General features: G+C 45.3%; 1 long non-coding RNA gene across 3 annotated transcripts; it reads right to left on the bottom strand.

Moving 5' to 3' along the window:
- Positions 1 to 4589: 4589 nt before the first annotated feature.
- LOC103663159 lies at positions 4590 to 20344 on the bottom strand. 3 transcript variants are annotated; one of them, XR_005831887.1, is made up of 6 exons: positions 19801 to 20343; positions 17113 to 17217; positions 16410 to 16925; positions 10193 to 10318; positions 9743 to 9952; positions 4590 to 5841 (listed from the first exon to the last, which is right to left on the bottom strand). It is a non-coding gene; the product is annotated as an uncharacterized LOC103663159 (long non-coding RNA). The 3 variants fall into 3 exon arrangements; XR_005831886.1 differs by having other exon boundaries at positions 16410 to 17217; positions 19801 to 20344; XR_005831888.1 differs by lacking the exon at positions 16410 to 16925 and having other exon boundaries at positions 19801 to 20330.
- Between the last annotated feature and the right edge of the window lie 718 nt (positions 20345 to 21062).

The following is a 21062-nucleotide window of genomic DNA, read 5'->3' as shown; positions in this document are numbered from 1 at the left end:
AGATCTTCGTAAAGCTGGGGGACGGATTCAAACTCAAGCAGTTACTAAAAAAAGACACAAATAGATTAAAATTAATGGAGAACGCTATAGCATGCTAAGTAACACTAACCAAAAGAAAGTTACGCTGCTATATTTGAGGGGCGCCTGGGTGGGTCCGTCAGTTAAGTATCTGTCTTCGGCTCAGGTTATGATCCCAGCGTTCTGGGATCCAGCCCCTGTCCGGGTCCCTGCTCAGTAGGGAGTGGGCTTCTACCTTTCCCTCCACCACGCCCTCTGCCACTCCCCCTGCTTGCGCTCTCTTGCTCATGCTCTCTCTCTCTCTTTCTCATAAATAAAATGTTTTAAAGTGTTATATTTGAGACAAGTCTGACGTCAAAAGAAGGAAAAGTATCAGTGACAAAAAGGGCATTACATAATGATATAAAATACATAATAATAAAAGGGTCAATTATTCAAGATGATATAATCTTTAATGTGTATGAGGCTAAGAACAAAGAGCTAAAATATGTCAGTCAAAAACAGCAAGGAGACTTAGTCAAATCCACTATTATAATTGGAGACTTCAATACTCCTCTATCAGCAGTTGACAAATCCGGCAGGCAGAAAATCCATAGTGATATATTTGAATGGAACAGCACCATCAATCCACTGGATCTAGTTGACATTTATAAAAATTATTCATCCAACAACATGATACACATTACTCTCAAGCTCACATGAAACACTCACCAAGATAGACCACATTATGGGTCATTAAACACATCTTAAGTTCCAGGGAGTACGAACTATACAAAGCATGTTCTCAGACAATAATGAAATTAAACTAAAAATCAGTAACAGAGAAGGAGTTGGAAAATCCCAAAATATCTGAAGACTGAGAACACAGCTCTAAATAACACATGCATCAAAAAATAAGTCTGAAGAGAATTTTTAAAAATATTTTAAATTAAATGATGAAAATATCATTTATAAGAATTGTTGAGATTCAGCAAAAGTATTACTTAAAGGGAATATACGGTATTGAAGGTGTTAATTAGAAGGGGGAAAAAAGTAAAATCAATAATCTAAACTTCCACCTTAGGAAATTAGAGAAAGAAGAACAAGATAAAACTAATGCAAGGAGAAAAGAAATAACGTTAAAGCATAAATCAATGAAACTAAAAACAGGATATTAATAATCAATAAAACCAAAAGCTATTTCTTTGAAAATATCAATAGAATTGATAAGCTCCTTGCCAGGGTAACTAAGAAAAAAAGAGGACAAAATTATTAATATCAGAAATGAGAGAACATCACTACTGAGCCTATGGATATTAAAAGGACAAGAAAGGAATTTTTTTGAAGAATATAATATTTTTAGGGGCACCTGTGTGGCTCAGTTGGTTGAGCAACTGCCTTCAGCTCAGGGCACGATCTCAGGGTCCTGGGATCGAGTCCCACGTTTACTCTCTGCTCAGCGGGGAGCCTGCCCCTCCCCCTGCTGTGTGCGCACTCCTACTCGAGAGAGAGCGCGCGCGTGCTCTCTCTCTGTCAAATAATGAATACAATCTTTAAAAAAAAAGAATTTATTTTTTTTAAGAAAAGTTTAAACTTCACAGCAAAATTGAGAAGGTACAGAGATTGCCTGTATACTCTGAGCTTCCTTCCATGCGTAGCCTCTCCCTACTATTAATATCCTCTGCTAGAGTCGTACATTTGCCACAACTGATAACCCTACATTGACATATCACACTCCCCCAAAGTCCACAGTTTACATTATGGTTCACTCTTTGTTATACAGTCTAGAGTCTGGACAAATATATAATGACAAGGATCCATCATTACGGTACCCTCTGTGAAAATCCTCTGTTCTCTGACCATTCATCCCTTCCTCCACCTCAACCCCTAGAAACCATTTATCTTTTTCCTGCCTTCATAGTTTTGCCTTTTCCAGAATGTCATATAGTTGGAATCCTATAGTATGTAGACTTTGGCTTCTTTCACTTAGTAATATGCACTTAAGTTTCCTCCAAATTTTTCATGACTTGAAAGCTCGTTTCTTTTTAGCATTAAATAAATACTCCATTGCCAAGATGTATCACGGTTTACTTATCCATTCATCTACCAAAGGACATGTTGATTGCTAACAAGTTTTGACAATTACAAATGAAGCTGCCATAAATATCCATGTGCAGGTTTTTGTGTGGGCCTAAGTTTTCACCTCCTTTAGGTAAATACTAACAAGTGCAAATGCTGAGTCATATATTGAGTATATTTAGTTTTGTGAGAAAGTATCAAACTGTATTCCAAAGCGGTTACACCATCTTGCATTCCTATCAGCAATAAATGAGAGTTCCTTTGCTCCACATTGTTGTCAGCATTTGGTCTTTGTCAGCGTTCTGGATTTTAGTCATTCTAATACCTGTGTAGTAGTATCTCATTGTGGTTTTAATTCGCACTTCCCTGCTGACGTATGATGTGAAGCATCTTGTCATGTGTGTATTTGCCATCTGTATATTTTCTTTGGTGAGGTGTCCGTTAAGGTCTTTAGCCCATTTTTAAAAATCAAGTTTTCTTATTGTTGAGTTTCCAAAGTTGTCTTTTGTATAACAATCCTTGAACAGAAGTGTCTTGCATATATTTTCTCCCAGTGTGTGGCTTGTTTTTTCGTTCTCTTAACATTGTCTTTTGCAAAAGCATAAGTTTTAATTTTAATGAAATCCATCTTACCGATTATTTCTTTAATGAGAGGCCTTTGGTATCATAACAAGTCATTGTCATACCCAAGATGATCTAGGTTTTATCGTATGTTATCTTTTGAGAGTTTTATGGTTTTGCATTACATTTAGTTCTTTGATTTACTTTTGTGAAAGCAGTAAGGTCTTTGTCTAGGTTCTTTTTTAGTGTGTGGATGTCTACTTGTTCTAGTACCATTTGTTGAAAAGACTACCTTTGCTCCATTGCTCCTTTGTGAAAGACTACACTGATGTGGATTTGTGGGGTTGCAGAGATATACTCATCTTGCAGCTGCCCAAGATACGCTTTTGTCCATAGTCCCCTTAATAAACCATTTCTTTGTCAAGGGGGACTTGTCAGCATTTTTTTTTTTTTTTTTAGTCTTAAGGCTTATTGTAAGTGGAGCGCTGAAGTCCTCAACTCTTATTGTAGGACTGTATTTCTCCCTTCAATTCTGCCACCATTTGCTTCATAGTTAGGCTTCAATGTTATTACAAATTGGTCTGACACTCACAGCCAGGCCATTTTTTCTTCTATAAGACATAACAATCTCACAAAATACTAACCTCAGGCAAGATTATTCTGAGACCTAATCTTAAAAAAAAAAAAAAAAAAATAGGGGCGCCTGGGTGGCTTAGTCAGTTAACGTATCTGCCTTCAGCTCAGGTCATGATCCCCAGGTCCTGGGATTGAGCCCTGCATCGGGCTCTCTGCTCAGCGGGGAGCCTGCTTCTCCCTCTCCTCCCCACTCCTGCTCTCTCTTGCTCTCTCTGTCCTATTTCTGTCTCTTTCTCTCTCTAATAGGTAAATAATCTTTTAAAAAAATTTTAAAAATGGGGTGCCTGGGTGGCTCAGTCCGTTGAGCATCAGACTCATGGCTCAGGTCATGATCTCAGGGTTGTGAGACTGAGACACATGTTGGGCTCTGCGCTCACTGGGGAGTCTGCTTGAGATTCTCTCTCTCCCTCTCCCCCCGCCCCTCCCTCCACTTGCACTCTCTAGTAAGTAAATCTTTAAAAAAGAGAGATTACTCTGAGACCATGACCGTTCCAACAAAAACAAGGACACTTCATAATGCTAAGCACAGACAAAACCAGAAGGCAGTGCCATCCACAAAATAACCCTCACAGTGCCTTACTTTCTGACAGCATCTAACCTAGAGCAAACTGTCCATAACTTGAGATTTTACCCCAAATCATTCAATGCTCAAATCCTATAATAGCTTCTTTCTAACCCCTCTTTAGACATCTCATGGTTTCCCATGATGTTGTTCTTCCTCACTGCGACATAATTGTCTAACCACAGGTGTGCTCCTGGTGGTCTTTAACTGAAGTTTTGAAAGAGACCCTGGTGAGGAGGTCCCTGGGCACTGGATCAAGCCCCACCTCAGGGTCTTGTACGTGATAGGGAAGTCATACCATTGTATGCATGAACCTGAGAGGAAATACAGATCAAATATAATATGATCAAGAGAACAAAACCTATGGATTTTATACTTAGTGACCTCAGACTGAATATACACCTGCCATTTGCAAAGGCTCAGTGTCCATCAAAAGAGCGGCTGACCTAAGATTTGGGGGCGTTAAGGAGAGGGACTTGGGACAAAAGGGGCCACACAGTGGAGCTCCTAGGAAGTCAGAAGCCATCACCTGCCTCTTGGAAGTTCAGAGGTCAGACAAAGCCTGCCTTCTCACCAGTGGCCAAGCTCTTTCTTTGCCTTTACACCCTACTTATCCAGTTTTCCTTTTTGCCTCAATTTCCTGGAAGCTGTATTTTCCATATAAAGCTATATTCTTGGTATACACATCTCAGCTATTGTTTTTATTTCCTTGTTAAAGAAAGAAATTAAAAAAAAATCATTTTGACACTAGTTAAAACAGTAAGGCATACTTTATTCAGGACTAGTGCAAGGAGGTTCTGCGGGAGGGGAGAGATACTGGGGTCAACTCTGAATACGAGGGTAAGGGGGGTGGCTGATTGACAAGGAGCAGAGTGAGGGCCAGTGGATGAAAAATTCCTGAGTCGTCAAGGCGAGGGGCAATTCTCCCTAGAGGCTCACCAGGACTCTTGCTGAAAGCAGAGAGACGGAGGGTGAGATGAGTGACCTGATCGGACAGTAAAGGTGATCAGATAGCAAAGCTAGTTCCTAAACGGACTCGGCAGGATTCTCGCTAACACTGGACGGAGCAGCCCGAGACGGAGCCCAACGTCGGGGCCTGCTGGAGACGAAGGCTCAGAGGAGCCTGACTCCGGTTCGGGCGGGGAGCCCTTGGGACCATCCTGACGGCCCCGGAAATCCACGGAGATAAACGCAGCACAGGGGACCTTACCAGGCGCGGTAAACGCGGGACTTGCGAGCCGCTCTCAGGACCCGCTGACCTCACGTGGGAAAGACTCACGCGCAGAAGGCGCTGAACTCGAGCCCTGTGACCGGGGCTTCCACTGGACTGGCCACGAGCCCCTGCCCCGCAGCGCCCCGACCCTTCCAGGCCAGGGTTTCCCCCTCTCTCCACAATCTCCACACCGAACTCCCACCTGCCCACCTGCGGACCGAATCTGCCCGCGAGCATCCCGGGTCCCCGCGAAGCGCGCGGCGGCCGGCGACAGCGGGCCCAGGTTCGCGGATGGCGGGCGCCGGTCGCGGTCCAGCCAGGACTGCGCAGCCCCCCCCTCGCGGCCACCGTAGTTCCGGGGCCGGGGCCGGGGGCCGTTCCACGGGCGGAAGTTGCTCTAGACCGGCGTGTGTGCGGTCGCCGGTGTCTCCGCGAGCCCAGAAACCTGCGGCCGGAGCGTTTGACTGGTCTGTCAGTGATGGCTGGGTTCGTGGCGCGGTGCCCCGGCTCGTGATGCGACACCTGCGAGGTCAGCGTTCGCGCGCGTGGGCTCAGTGAGGATGGTTGTGACCCTGAGGTTCAGGGGTCCGGCGTGGGACCGGCACGCGGGGCTGTGTGCTCGCTGGCGGCGTGACCGTCGGGCCAGGGACGCGGACTCTGTGGGCTAGTAACGTTGGTCCGTGGCTGCGCATTTGGGTCCTGAAGTTTAGAGATGAGGATCTGGTGAGGTCAGTGGCGAACTGATGGGGGGTGGTCACTCTCGGGGCTCAGGTGGTAGAGACCTCGTGGTACCCTGATCACAGGTGGAAATTTTAATAGTTGATAGTATAGTACATTCATGTGCTTGGTGCTAAGTCATGTCTCCCTTTAAATAGTCTGCAGTCTCATAATCATTGCCCTGTGAATTTTTAGAAAGTTACTTTTAATTGACACTCAATAAAATAATCTCTTTTTGGTGTAGAATTTAAGCATTTTGTGTAACCATCACCACATTCAAGATGCCTCCTGAATTTTTAGCTCTTGCGCCACCATTTAGTACCCTGGTGACTCTGCGCAACTTTCTTCAGAGCACTGTGTGTCTCCACTGGGAGAATTAAGTGAGTTAATACACGACTGTGGCACAGATTGATTGCTCAACAGATGTTAGCTATTAAGTTATATTTTCTCCATGTAATTTTATTTTCTTCTTCACACGGGATGATTGTAATGTCATCCACTTTTTACTGAATTGAGGTGTCAACTTTTATATTAATTAATTTCTGATAATTTGATCACAGTCATTCTCTTGTGGATAGCTGAGTGAACTAGGAGCTGTGTCTGAGTCGGAGGCTATATGGCATCTTCGCTTAGGCCACTGAACAGAAACATGTCTTCCTTGCATTCCTTTACTCAGACTCTTTTATTCAGGAATTATTGTGCACCTGTGTGTAATAATATCCAGTGATCCAGGTAAAGATACCATGTTATGGAGTCGGTGACAGGCAGTATGTATAAATACAGACAGGTGAGGAAGGTGGTTTTCTGTAGTAAGTGCAGTGAGGAAGATGGCGGCAGGGTTGAGTGTGACTGTGGGAAGCCACTGGAGAGTTTTAAAGCAGGGGAGTAAACAGATCTGTTTCTCTTTTAAAAACCACTCTGGATGCCAGAGGTGGGGTTGGGGAGAGTGTCCTGGGGATTTTATTATGGCTTATGTGTAAAATAATCAGTGTTAAAGAATAATAGGATATTGTTGGGAAAAAATGCAGTTAGAGCTACCAGTAGAGCAACCCATTAGATTGGCCAAATATTTTAAATTAATTTATCCTTTCGAATGATATATGCATGGTAAAACACACAAATACACAGGCATACCAATAAATTTACAAAGTAGAAAAGGTTACAGAAAAAAGATGTTTTGTGGCGCCTGGGTAGCTCAGTCAATTAAGCATCTGACTTCGGCTCAGGTCATGATCCCAGGGTCCTGGAATCAAGTCCTGTGTTGGGCTCCCTGCTCAGTGGGCAGTCTGCTTCTCCCTCTCCCTCTGCCCCTCCCCCTCCCCCTGCTCATGTGCATGTGCGCGCGCTCTCCCTCCCTCCCTCCCTCCCTCCAATAAATAAAATCTTTAAAAAAATTTAAAAATTAAAAAAAAATTACTAGAATAATGGGTAGAGTCATATAGATATTCCTAGTTGTATTAGGTCAAAAGAAAGGAAGGAGAACAAGAACAGAAAGGAGACAAGCCTTCAAAGAAACTTGCTGTTTGGTCTACAGTCAATATGAAGAGGTGACCTTTGGAGCCACAAAGAAAGATTAAATCATTGTTGATTATGCTTGTTCCTCAAGGAGTCAGTCTCACTGAACAGTAGGAAACAACAACTCAAATGTCCAAATAGAGCATCATGTCTCTGAACAAAGCCTTCCAGTTCCTCTGGTTCTCCCACCAAAGACACAGACATGTCCAGCAGCAAAATCCTAGCAAATGTCCCCGCTGTTTCGGGAGAACATCCACCCACTATAGGAGCAGAGAAGGACTCCTGGAGAGAAATGGGGAGTATTCCTTGCTAAAGGAGCTGAGACTGCAGAAAGATGGTTTTCTTGGGTTTCTACCTTGGAGGTGGACTGATGCTGAAGTAAACTGGGATATGGTAATTCTAGTTTGAACATGGAGCCCTTGTGAGGTGTAACAAGGTGCCCAGCTTTGCGTGGGTTGGTGGGGCAGCAAAGCCCAAGCTGACGAAGCCTGGCTGGGTCCAAGGACCTGCCAAGAGGGCGCTTGGCTTTGGGCGGGGTAGAAATAAAATGTGAGTTGAGGAGGTGAGAGCAGAGTTTGTGGAAGACCTAGAAAGAGAACAGGTACAGACAGAGGGTCCGGGAGGCTTGAGAGGAAGAGTGAGTCTCATCTTTGCTTGGTGTCTGGGGTTTTTATTGAGGGTTGTGGTCTGATGCACGTGTCCTCTCGCATCCAGCAACGAAAACGAGTGTTTAGGTGTTCTCCGTAAGTCACCTATGCCCTGGAGCCAGGGGTCTTGGCATGATGACCCCGCCTGGTCACTCCTCAGGTGTTCTCTGTTGTGCTGGGAGTTAAAGAAATCATTAACTCTTTGACCTTTATAAGGACGACACACATTATCTGTACTATAAGGCGTGTGTAAGGGGGGGTGCAGGTCCTAGCAAGAAAAGAAGCAGGAAAGGGAGCAAAAAAGCAGCTCTTCATGGGGTCCCTTTAGTTTCCCTGTCTCAAGGCCAGCACAAAGTCAGAGGTCCACACTTCTAGTGTGGGGCCCACTTGATGGTCTTGAGCTTAATGCCATCCTGCACCATCTCTGGGAGAGAGTTTGTTTCTCAGAGAGGCTTAGCTGAAGGTACTCTCCACTGTGTAGTCAGTCCATCATTACCTAGCAACCTTGCTAAACTCTTGTTCAGCCTAATTGTCTGTATACTCTGTGGACCTTTATTTCTGTGAACCTTGAGTGTTTTATTTCCTTATTTTCAATCCTTTGTTTCTGGTTTGGTTTTGTTTTGTTGGTTGGTCTCACAATGACGTCTGGAACCTCCAGGACGATCCTCAGTAGTCATGGTGATTGTGGCTATCCTCCTCTAGTGTCTGGTGTTATGGGGAATGCTTCTTCTTCTTTTTTTTTTTTTAAGATTTTATTTATTTATTTGACAGAGAGAGACAGCCAGCGAGAGAGGGAACACAAGCAGGGGGAGTGGGAGAGGAAGAAGCAGGCTCCCAGTGGAGCAGGGAGCCCGACATGGGGCTCGATCCCAGGACCCTGGGATCACGCCCTGAGCTGAAGGCAGATGCTTAACGACTGAGCCACCCAGGCGCCCCAAGACTTTTACTTTCAAACACATTAGTTTACATCTTAAATTAATTTTTGTATTGTTATTGTTGAGAATTTGGCTAAACTGCTCTGTAATATGTCTGTGTCAGCAACCCATTTCCAGCCAAATGGCCTGCAGAAGCCTTGAAGTGATGCTTGCACCTCCTTCTAGTGTGTGCCCTAAATAACAGCCGGCTGTGTCACAAATAATTGTAAGTTTCCGATATGATTTCCTCATCAACCCTGTGATAAGCAGTCTCCCCTGCCTCACGGAGCCTTCCCCTTACATACCGCTTACATCAGAACTCCCTTCCTCCCCAAAACTTACCAAAGCCAGCCCTAACCCAGAAACCCCACAGCACTCACAGACCCTAAAAAGGCATGAACCCCAGGTTCTGTTGTGCTGGCTCTGCCTGCATCCTGCCTTGTCCACACAGCAAGGCCCCTCAGGGTCTGTGTGTGTCTCCTCCAAGGCTTGTGAATAGTAAATGTCTCCATTTAGATTCCTTTGTGGCCTTGGTTGAATGCAGCTCACCACTGTACAGTCTGGGGTTCTACTTTACAGATGTTATTTTAACAAAGTCACAACAGTTGTAAGAGTTGAGGATGGCAAGTGGTAAGAGGGTCACTTTGACAGAGATGAAAAGGGACTGAGGACGAGGAGTATCACACAGTAATCTGGAAAGAAGGTAGATCCCTTGGGGCCTCGGTGCACAAAGGGATGAATCTAAACTCACAGCATGAATGAGGGAAAATAGGGGTGCTGGGGGGACAGCGACAGACCACAAAGGCACAGCCTGGTGAGAAGACCCAAAGTGAGCTCTGGCGGCAGTGAGAGCGTCACCTGCTGCTCAAGCCGGGAGGCAGCTGCTGGGAGAGGTACGCACCTGAGGGTCACGGGATTTCTGTGATACTCTTGCTTGGAGTCTTAAAAAGCCGAGGTCACACTCAGAAAGGCCAGTCTCTTCCTCGCTCACCGGAGTTTTAGTTCCCTCTCTCCCCACCTACGCAGGGATCACCTGCAGTTCTCTCCTCATCCATCCCTGGCTCTTCTCACTCCAACTTGAAGATCACATCTGCTGGAGGAACTGGACACCCTGTCAGTGGAAAACCACAAAAAACTGGGGATTCAGGGGCCACATAAGTAAGCTTCCCTTTTACATTTCAGTAATGTAAACATGTTTTACTGGTAAGAGAGCTACACCTTCAGTCTCCAAAGGGAGTCTGAAATTTTGAGAACTTAGGGACAAACTCAGCACGGCCTTCCTAAGTTCCAGACCCCACTTCTGCCCCACAGTGTCTGCAGGGCCAAGCCTGCACGGAACAGTGGCACTCACCCACAGAAGCCAGGTGGTGGCAGTTCTCAAGCATCCCGTCTGTGTACAGGGTCCTCTGCGTGGGGTCAGGTGCTGCCACTCCTCCTGGCTGAAGCCCACAGTCACATCCTTCAAAGACACCGATCCCTGTAAGAGAAAACCCAAGGCAGTCTGCATTGGGTGACGAGTTTTTAGAAATGGATTGTATCCATTCATTAAGTGGACTTAGTCATAGTCCCACATTCATGACGTAGGAGCCAAGAGGATGAGATTATGAATGTGTGGGGCTTGTGGTGAGCTTTCCAGCTGTGCCGTCCTGCCCGAAATCTGACCCCAGTCTTTCCTGTGAGCTTTCATATTGTGCTGCGGGACTGAGTCTACGACACATACACGTATGCTTGTTTTTTAACCAAAATTCACACACATTTAAATAATTCCTTAAGCAGATTATTTTTTTAAAAAGTAATGTCATTTTTTGGTATCTTATTTAAAATCTTACTAAAGGGTACTTAATGAAGCTCAAGTAACATTCAGAGTTTTTGAACTTTGGGCAAAAATATATAGCAAACATTTTACATTGTGATTCTGGTATGCCTATAGATTAATACGTACATTAAGTAAAATGGAAGTTTCACAAAATAACTGCATGTGAAGTAATTGGAGACTTAACCCTTTTCCATTACATTTTATTTATGTCTTCTCTGTAATTTATTTTATTTATATCCAATTCGAACTGCAGTTTGAAAGCACTATTCCAGAGAGTATAAAGGGGATGGAGGTTTTCGGTTGTTTGTGGTTTCTTTTCCACCGCGAATATGTGACACACCACGTCATCCTGGTCAGGTGCACCTTCTGTGTGGGAATTTAGCCTCCCCTCCCTCCATATTTAGGTACATGGCTTTTTGCTTCTTTTAACTATGTTACCACTAGATCATTTTCTATTTAACTCAATTAATTCTTTCTAAATGAGGAGCCTGAAATAGAAGTTGTCCTAGCCTTTCTCATAATTTGCCACCCCTGCCCCATTAGAAACCACAAGCCCTCAGGCAGCGAAGGCTGAAGGCCAGGTAGGATGCTGCCCAGCGGGGTCTCATTGTTTTCCGATGACTCTACCACGAGTTCCCCTCCACAACCACAGATGTGTTCAAGAGAAAATGGCACTTCCACTTTTAGGGAAGGCAGAGTAGACATATATTTCCTATTTTTCCCAGAAAGTGCTGGACGTTTTATAAATAAGAAGACTGAAAGGCACAAAGAAGAAGGCAGACTAGTTAATGACTTTGGGAGCCAAGGACCGACACAGCAGTGCATTCCCTGGTTTTTCTTTCTACTTGGAGCCAAAGAAGCCAGAAACCTGGAAATGCCAGTGGTTGCAGACAGAAAAATCTTCAAAAAGAGGCGCTCTCTCTAGCTACACACCTGGAAAGGGACGGCCAGCAAGACAGAAGACTTTGAGACCATAACTGCTCTACTCCAGCCAAACATGACAGAAGAAAAGACCCAGCACAGGCCAGCGGGGACCCAAACCATCTAACCTGCAGAGGCTGAAATGAGGTATCAGGACCACCACTCCCACCACCCCCAGGGTAGTGCTGAGAAAGCCAAGTAGGAAGCTAGGACTTCCGCCCCACTACCCTCTTGCTTTGGTGCCGGGACAGATATGTGGGGACCCGGCAGTATGATGTGGCCTGACATCATGGAGCAGTGTCAGATAAAGCCAGCTGAAACAGAAGTTTTAGATGAGATCCAGAGTCTCATAACAATATAAAATACTTACGTTTCAATAAAAAAATCACTCATACCAAGAAGCAGGAATATAGCACACTGAAGGAAAAGGCCACAAATAAATGCCGACGAATGCGACACAGAGATGTTGACATTACCTAACAAGGAATTAAAAGCAGCCTTGATTAAAGTGTTTCAATAAATAATTATGAACACAACTGAAACAAATGAAAAATAGCCTCAGCAAAGAAATAGAAGAAATAAGGACGAAACAAATGGAACTTTCAGAAATTAAAAATACAATAACTGAAATAAAAAGTCCATTGGCTGGGATCATGAGTAGAAAGGACACAAAAGAAAGAATCAATAAACTGAAAGATAAAACAATAGAAATTATATAATCTGAACCACAGAAGAGAAACGGGGGGAAAAAAAAGAAAGAACCTCAGGAACTTACAGGACCAATAACTAAGGTTCTAAGAATAACATGACCAGAGTCCTAGAAGGAGAGGAAAGAGGCTAAGGAAGAAAAATCACATAATCATATCAAGTGATGCAGACAAAGCATCAATATCAACACCCATTTATGAGTAAAAAAAATCAGGAAAATAGGAATAGAGGGGAACTCCCTCAACTTGATAGAGTAGCTACCGAAGCCTACAGCTGACTCTGTAGTCAGTGATGAAGGACTGAACACTCTGCCCGAGACTGGGAACAAGACAGGGGTGTCTACCCTCAGCATTGTTTTTCAGCACAGTACTGAAGTCCTGACCAATGCAGCAGAGCAAGAGATGGAAACAAAAGGCATAGTTATTAGAATAGAAGCGGTAAAGCTGCTCCTATTTACAGATGAAAAAATGGTTTGTATAGAAAATTCTAAGGAACCTATATGGTAGTAGGGTACATAAGATCGACATAAAGATTAATTGTATTTCTATATACTAGCAAAGGACACTGAAATTAAGTACAGTTCCCTTTACAATTACTCAAAATGAGATATTTAGGTGTAAATGTAATAAACATGTACTGGACTTTATGCTGAAAACAATGCTGATTTTAAAAAAATCAAATAAATGGAGGAAGATCCTGTGTTCCTGAATTGGAAGAGTCAATAAAGATGTTAATTCTCCACAAAATGATACATACGTTTTTTTTTAAACATTTATTTATGTATTTATTTGCGAGAGTGGGTGGGGGAGGGGCAGAGGGAGAGAATCCCCAAGCAGACTCCCTGCTGAGCACGGAGCCCAATGGAGGGCTCGATTCTACAGCCTCAAGAGCATGACCTGAGCTGAAACCAAGAACCAACACTTAACCAACTGAGCCACCCAGATGCCCCCATAGGCTTAATGCAGTTTCTATCACAACTCCAAGAATTTTGGAAGATATAGACAAGATTTTTTCTAAAATTTATATGGAAAGGTCAAGGGATAACAATTAGGAGAAGAATAAAGTGGGAAGAATCTGCCTGGCACTATGTATGGGTTCCTGGACAGCCACAGTAACCCTGATTTCGAGGTACCGGCAGAGGAACAGACACACAGACCGGGAGCCTCTTCACCGAATGGTGCTGGGCGACTGGATACTGTGGGTAAGAGACAGACTTCGCAAGCTGAGGGGTTGACTCTGCTTATCCTAAAGAAACAGTGGGGCTTCGACTGGCTCCTGATGGATGACCTCGGGACCTTGGGGTTACCCTGCCTGATGAGAGAGGCTTTGGGTACGTTTGGCCTTAGGCCAGGCCAGATAGTTAATGTGATTTACTTTGGGGCCTCGGGCTGCACTTGGTCAGCATGACCTCTGGAGGAGTTGCGGGCAGAGTAACTAAGGGAAGACACGTGGTGACAGACCCGCAGTAAACACCCCAGACACAAGCCTTGGGGCACGCCTCTGTCAGCAGTAATCTGCACAAGTTGTCAGACATTGGTGTGGGAACTTAGGTGCGTCTCCACTGCTCCACTGGGAGTTGGCAACTGGACTCGACCTTTTGCGACTTTTACCTTCGCTGATTTTAAACTGTGTACTTTTTCTGTAATAGTTACTGTGAGTCCTCATGAATTACCAAATCTGAAATAAAGAAGGATGAGAAGGTAGGGGGTTGATAAATCTTTGACTCTTGGGTGGCTACTGGGTCATCCATGGTATGAGATGGTGGCCACGTTGCAATCAGCTCATAGAGGTAAAAGTTCTCAGTGGAATTTAGTAATAACAGCTCCAACTCCCAAAGAGTTGCCTCCGAAGATAATGATGAAATGTAAGATAACATTAAACAAGGAGACATCCAATCTCATGGTCACTGTTTTCTGAAATTAAATAAAGGTGAGCACCAGGGAAGATTACCCAGCAGTGCCAGGCTGGGACTCCAGCCAGTCGGGGCTACAGCCACTGGCCTCAGGGCCACTCCCAAAGGGAAGAATGATGGGGAAACAACAGAAAATCAGAGTGATTCACAAGCAAATGGAAAAAACGAGATAGTCAAGGGGTTCATCCACAACAGGTGATATTCTTTAGACAGTTATTGAGAAATGGGATGAACAAAGAATATATTGACAGGGACAACACAGAGGTTTTAATGCAGCACAATCAGGTAGGTGGACCAATGTGGCCCCCAATGGTCCCCCAACACTCAAAGAACCTAAACCACTTGGCTCTGTTTTCTCAAATTTAAGTACAAATTTGGAAAAAACTTTAAAACTGGAAGTTAGAGATGACACTGAGTAAGCTGACAGGCCATCTGGGACAATGGCTCAGCAAACTCATCAGGACAAGTCTGGTGAATGGGCAAGTCCCCTGGCTTAACTGCGGGCTGGAGAGCCAAGATCATAGGCACACATGTGGGTAAGTTGTCCAGGTGGTAAAGAGACATTTCTATGACTCTGTGGCATGGGATCCCAATGCACTGGGATTCCCAAACCTGGGGGTGGTAACCTAATGGGGCTACAGTTGATTGGGGGCAGATACAGGAATGCAGTGGTTACTGGTAAGCTGGGATAAGAATTGGAATGTTTGAACAGACTTTATGCAAAGTGGTTGAGTCTCATTTACTTGAATGTATTATTGGGGTGGTTATTATCTCTGGCTAGGAAACACTTCCCCTACCTAGAATTGTAAAACAAGGCATGTGAGTTTACCCTCTGGCCAGTATTAAATGAACATGCAAAATGGGGAACAGCAGAATTGCCTAAACCCACACAGTTTGTTAATTTCAACAGTGTCAAACACCTGGTGGCCAAAAGAGCGTACCACTCTACTTAATGACACATTGGAAGCCTGAGTGCCAGCACCAACAAATTCAAATAGCACTGGGTGGCCCACGGGAAAGGGTGATGATGGCTCAGAGAGCCCGTAGGCAGACCGGGGCTTAAGGCAAAAGCCCATGAGCACCTCCCAGTGGTGATCATTGGGATTTTGGATCAGAAAATCTCCAGAAGCAGTGGTGTCATTTGAAGTACTTAATGGCTTGCTATCAAGCACTAATTGAAACTTCCCCCTGTACTGAATGACATAAAATAATTTTGAAATCTGAAATACCCATAATGGCTCAGGTGATGTCAGAGACACACTACAGGAAGGAAGGCAGTGCCCAGGGAGTTCCATAATAAAGTGGGAACGGTCGACACGGGAGCGTGGTGCTGGGGTGCAAGGAGGTGATCCTTGTGTTCCTGTGCAAGCAGACTCTTCCCCCCAGGGCTAGCTTTGGAACCACCTGCGGAGCTGCCAGATCCCATGGCCACACCGAGGGTGCTCTGTGAACAGCTCTCGATTGGCCAGTAAAGAGCTTCTTGGTTTATAGATGGAAATTCCAAGGTGAACGGACAGCACCCAGTTTCAAAGGCGGTGGCCGACTCATTGAACAACTGACAGGAAAGTAAGAACAAATCCGCTCAGTGTGCTGAACTGCCTGCTGTTTTTCTTGCTGTGACGGAAGAATGGAAAATGAAAAGAGCCCTAATATTTGGGTTTTTACCACTTTGTGGCGGTGGCCAAAGGCCTGGCCACACAAGCAGGCAGATGGGCACTGGAAAACTGGAATGAATACGTGAAACAGGATTTTTAGGGCAGTGAAAATACCTGCATGGGGCACAGCCTGTGGAATCACTGAGGGAATTTAAGGGGCACATTGAAGCAGGACATGCCAGTGTCCTTCTGAAGATGGACGCCTTCCAGGACAAGTTAGGGATTGGACCCAGTAGGTGATTACCCTGCTGCGCTCCCATGGGGTGGCCAGCTGGGCTCTCTGAATGCGTGGACATGCAGGGGTGGCCGCAGCAGTGCAGGGAAGTGCTGCTCCCCCACACGTCCCTCTTGTGCCCTCTGAGCACCAACTGCCAACGGGAGGGTGACTGCGATGGCTGTCAGGCCTCACTCACGGCTGACAAGCTAACAGACTAGCATCCCTGGGGGCTACAAATGAGTCCTTACAGGGATAGACACTCTGGGCTTTGCATACTTGGTTTTAGATGCAAATACTGCAAATACTAAAAAAATAATAGAAACAAGAAATACTGGGCACCTGGGTGGCTCAGTCGGTCAAGCATCTGCACTTCGGCTCAGTCATGATCTCCGGGTCCTGGGATCAAGCCTCAGGTCAGGTGCCCTCTCAGCAGGGAGTCTGCTTCTTGTAGTGTAAGCGCCTGCGTTACTCTTTGATTGCCGGCATATCTGCTTCAGAGATGGCCATCTGAACACCTTGCCAGCCCCATGACTGGAGGAAGACCCAGCCCGACCCCCTTCCCTGCAGGCTCCTCTGTCTAGAGAGATCTCAGTTGACTTTAATCAGTGACCATTTGGCACACTTGTTTTTTCTCTTCCCCAGCTTAAAACTCCAGCTCCTATGTTTTCAGTTCATCAATGAAGAGTGAGCTCTTGAAACTCCAGGCCCCCACCCTCGACCCCAATAAAAGCAGAACCCCAGGCCTGCACTTTCTCTGAGACCCCACTGGGGGGCCCCAGGCATGCCGGGCGCTCACCAGGACTTGTGAGTGATAAACCTTTTCTTCACGGTTCCTGACGGTTAGTGCTGGGTGTCCTGCAGTCATGAGAAGCACAAAGGCTGGTCCAGTCGTGACACTGCTTATGGACAGGCCGGGACCGGCATTTCTAACTTATAGGACAGTTCAGGTCACTGCAGTAATAATCGTCCTGCACTTGGAATGTTCGATACTTCTTGTTTCAGCGGGCTTGAAGTGCTCCTTTGAAGGGAAAACATTACTTACCCTGTGTATCCCGAGGTTCACCCACAGGCTGGGATGCGGGGTCTCTGGAAGGGGTTTCCTGGGGGAGAACGAGGCTTCCCGGGGCTTGTGCTGGGTCTCTGCTGCCTGTGGAGACAGAGAGCATGTGCTGGTTATGGCGAGAACCGTCACCCGCACCAGGTACCCTGGCCACCAAGGGCCTCGGGCCATTGAGGACACAGAGGCCACCTTGGCAGGGTGCCAGTTGTGCCCCCACCCTCTGGAACGCTGGGTCTGGGTGGGAGAAGGAGCGTTTCCCCTTGCTGCTTACTATTAGCAGGGCCTCTTTGTGCTGGGGGAGGCTGTTGCTAGAGGGATTCCTGCTCCAGCCCGGGCCCTCCTTTGTGTTAGGTCGGCCCACCTGCTGTTGGGGGGGAGGTCTAAGACACCCACTACTGTGTTCTTCCAGCCATGGGGCTCCAAACCAGTTCGCCTTCCTCTTACCACTTCCCAGACTTCTCCTTTGGTTGTCTTTAGTTATGCCCATGGTTTATAGTGGTTCTGACCTAGAGGAGCGAGTAGGAACAGGTCTGTGCCGTCTCGTATGGACCCAAGGTCTGTTCAGCCTTAAAAACACCTGCTGGACTGTCTTCCAAATCAACGGTCCTGTTTCATGTGCCCAACAGCAGCACACCCTTACCCACACACCATAGGGTCAGACTTCTAACTTCCAGCCGTTCTAGTGGGTACGTGATGATTCTCACTGTGGCTTTAATTTCCCATTTTCCTCACGACTAGCGATGCCAAGCACCACTCGTGCCTGATGCCACGTGTGCACCTTCTCTGGTGAAACGTCTGTTCAGATCTTCTGCCAAATTTAAAAAACTGGGTTGTCTTATTATTGAGTTCTAAGAGCTCCTTACATATTCGAGAGACAAGTCTAGATGTTCTGCAAATATTTTATCAGTCTCTGAATTGCCTTTCCATATATACACCTTTTGAAGAGCAAGTCTTTAAGTCTTTAATTTTCAAGCCCGACTTATTTATATTTTCTTGTGGTTTGTGTTTTTTTTTTTTTTTTTTTAAGATTTTATCTATTTATATGAGAGAGAGAGAGAGAGGGACAGCAAGCAGGGAGGGGAAGAGACAGAGGGAGACAGAGAATCTCAAGCTGACTCCTTGCTGAGCATGGAGCCTGATGCAGGGCTCATTCCCAGGACCCTGAGATCATGAGCCTAAATCAAGAGTTGGACGCTTAACTGACTGAGCAGCCCAGGCGCCCGTTTGTGCTTTCTGAGACCTATTTGAGAAATACTTGCCTCGACCACCGCGTATTAGTCTCCTGCTGCTACTATGATAAATTACCACGAACTAAGCGGCCTAAGACGACACGAGCTTACTGCTTCGCAGCTGGAGTCTGATGTGCCTGGATGGTTCCTTTGCTGAGTCTCACAAGGGCCCCAACTGTGGGGTCCACTAGCTTGGCTCTTAGGAGACAGAGGCCCTGGGAAGAACTGGCCAGTTCCGGCTCCTTCCTGCTGTAGGACTGTGGCCCGTTTCCCTGGGTGCTGCCATCTGGGGCAACTGCAGCCTCTAGAGGCCCCGCCCCATCTCGCACTGGGCCCCCACCTCAGAGAGCCAGCAAAGGCACAGCAAGTCCTTGCTTGGAATCTCTTACCCCTTCTGGCTGTTTCTGGCCCCCAGAGAAATTCTCTGCTTTTAAAGGCTCCTATGATTAAATTGCCTGCCCCCCCCTCCAATAAATCAGGATAATCTCTTTAATCATAAAGCCGACAACCTTAGTCACATCTGCGGTTTCTTTAGCATCTACTCTGTCGGTTCCAGGGATTAAGATGTAGGTATCTTGGGGGCTATTCTGCCTATCCTACCAGGCCACCGAGATTCTTCTCCTGTTTCCTTAAAGAAAATGGATCAATTTTAGCTCTTCCATTTAGTTCTCTGTTAAAATATATTTATTGTGGTAAAATACACGTATCTGTTATATTTACATTTTGATACATTTTCAGTTAATTTTTACGTGTGGAGAGGTAGAGGTTGGGGCTCTGTGTGCATGTCGATGACCATCTGCTTGTTCCAGTACCATTTTGGGGAAAAGATTATCCTTTTCCCATTGATGTCTTTGGCATCGTTTTAAAAAAAAAAGTCAATTGAAAATACATATGTAGGTCTGTTTCTGGATTCTCTACTCTGTTCTAATGATCTACTTATTATCTTTATGCCGATTCCACAGCTTTAATTATTATAGTTTTAGAAGTCTTGTAATCAGATTAAATCCTCCAACTTTTACTTCTCTTTGAAAGTTCATTTGGCTTTTGAATCATTCACGTTTCCATTATCATTTTTAAATTAGCCTGTTAATGTCTATGAAAAAAACCCTGCTGGGATTTTAAAAAACTTTTTATTTAAATCCCAGTAGCTAACATACAGTGTAACACTAGTTTCAGGTGTACAATACAGTGATTCACCACGTCCATCCACCCCCCACGCTCACCACAGCAGGTGCGCACTGTACTCCGCGTCATCCACTTCCCCATCCCCCACTGCCCTGCCCTCTGGCGAGCGTGTTCTCTGTAGTTAAGTCTGTTTCTTGGTTTGCCTATTGTTGTTTTTCCCATTTGCTTGATTGTTTTGTTTCTTAAATTCCACGTATGAGTGAAATCATATAATTGTCTTAGCATAATATTCTGCTGGGATTTTGATTGAGATTACCTTGAATTGTCAGTATTCAGTCTGTGGATCCATGACCTTGTTATGAACTGAATTGTTCCTTCACACCTCATGTTGCAGCTCTGACCCCGGGTCTGTCATAGTTTCTCAGACATTCCTTGTTTGCGATGACCTTGACAGTCTGCAGTCAAGTACTGTGTGGAATGCCTCTCAATGTGGGCTTGTCTGAGGTTTTCCTCATATTATTTTTTTGCTCAAATTGTTCCAGTTTTGGCCAGTGCGAGCTCTTTCAGGCCGGCTTCTGTCCCTGTGACATTAAAAATACTTCGAAAGTGTAACAGATACCTAGAATTTACCAACTTAACCACTTTTACAGGAACTGTTTAGTAGTGTTAACTATATTCACAGGTGTGAAAAGACCTCCAGAACTTCTTCCTCTTGCAAAACGGAAACCTCCCCGTTGAACAAGTTCCCCTTCCCCTCCCTGCTGCAGCCACAGTGGCTGGATTCCTCCGGGGACCTCACAGAAGCACTTGGCACAATGTCCCCAGGGCACATCCTTCTCTTTAGAGACTGAACGCACTTCACCGAGTATAAATACTAGATAAATAGTAATGCTTCGGTGGAGCTGGGTGTGCTGAAACTCTCCGACGCCCAGGCTTCAGTTCTTTGGGGTTTTTTTTATTTTTTATTTTTTTTAATAATGATTTTTTATTATATTATGTTAGTCACCATACAGTACATCCCCGGTTTCCAATGTAAGGCTCGATGATTCATTAGTTGTGTATAACACCCAGTGCTCCATGCAATACGTGCCCTCCTTACTACCCATCACCGGTCTATCCCATTCCCCCACCCCCTCCCCTCTGAAGCCCTCAGTTTGTTTCTCAGAGTCCATAGTCTCTCATGTTTCATTCCCCCTTCTGATTACCCCCCCCTTCTTTATCCCTTTCTTCCCCTACTGATCATTCTAGTTCTTATGTTCCATAGATGAGAGAAATCATATGATAGTTGTCTTTCTCTGCTTGACTTATTTCACTAAGCATTATCTCCTCCAGTGCCGTCCATGTTGTAGCAAATGTTGAGAACTCATTCTTTCTGATAGCTGAGTAGTATTCCATTGTATATATGGACCACAACTTCTTAATCCAGTCGTCTGTTGCAGGGCATCTCGGCTCCTTCCACGATTTAGCTATTGTGGACATTGCTGCTATGAACATTGGGGTGCATATGGCCCTTCTCTTCACTACGTCTGTATCTTTGGGGTAAACACCCAGTAGTGCAATGGCTGGATCATAGGGTAG

This window comes from Ursus maritimus, unplaced genomic scaffold (genome assembly GCF_017311325.1).
Source record: "Ursus maritimus isolate PB19 unplaced genomic scaffold, ASM1731132v1 scaffold_34, whole genome shotgun sequence".
Taxonomy (NCBI): Eukaryota; Metazoa; Chordata; class Mammalia; order Carnivora; family Ursidae; genus Ursus; species Ursus maritimus.
This window is presented reverse-complemented; position numbering and strand designations above follow the sequence as displayed.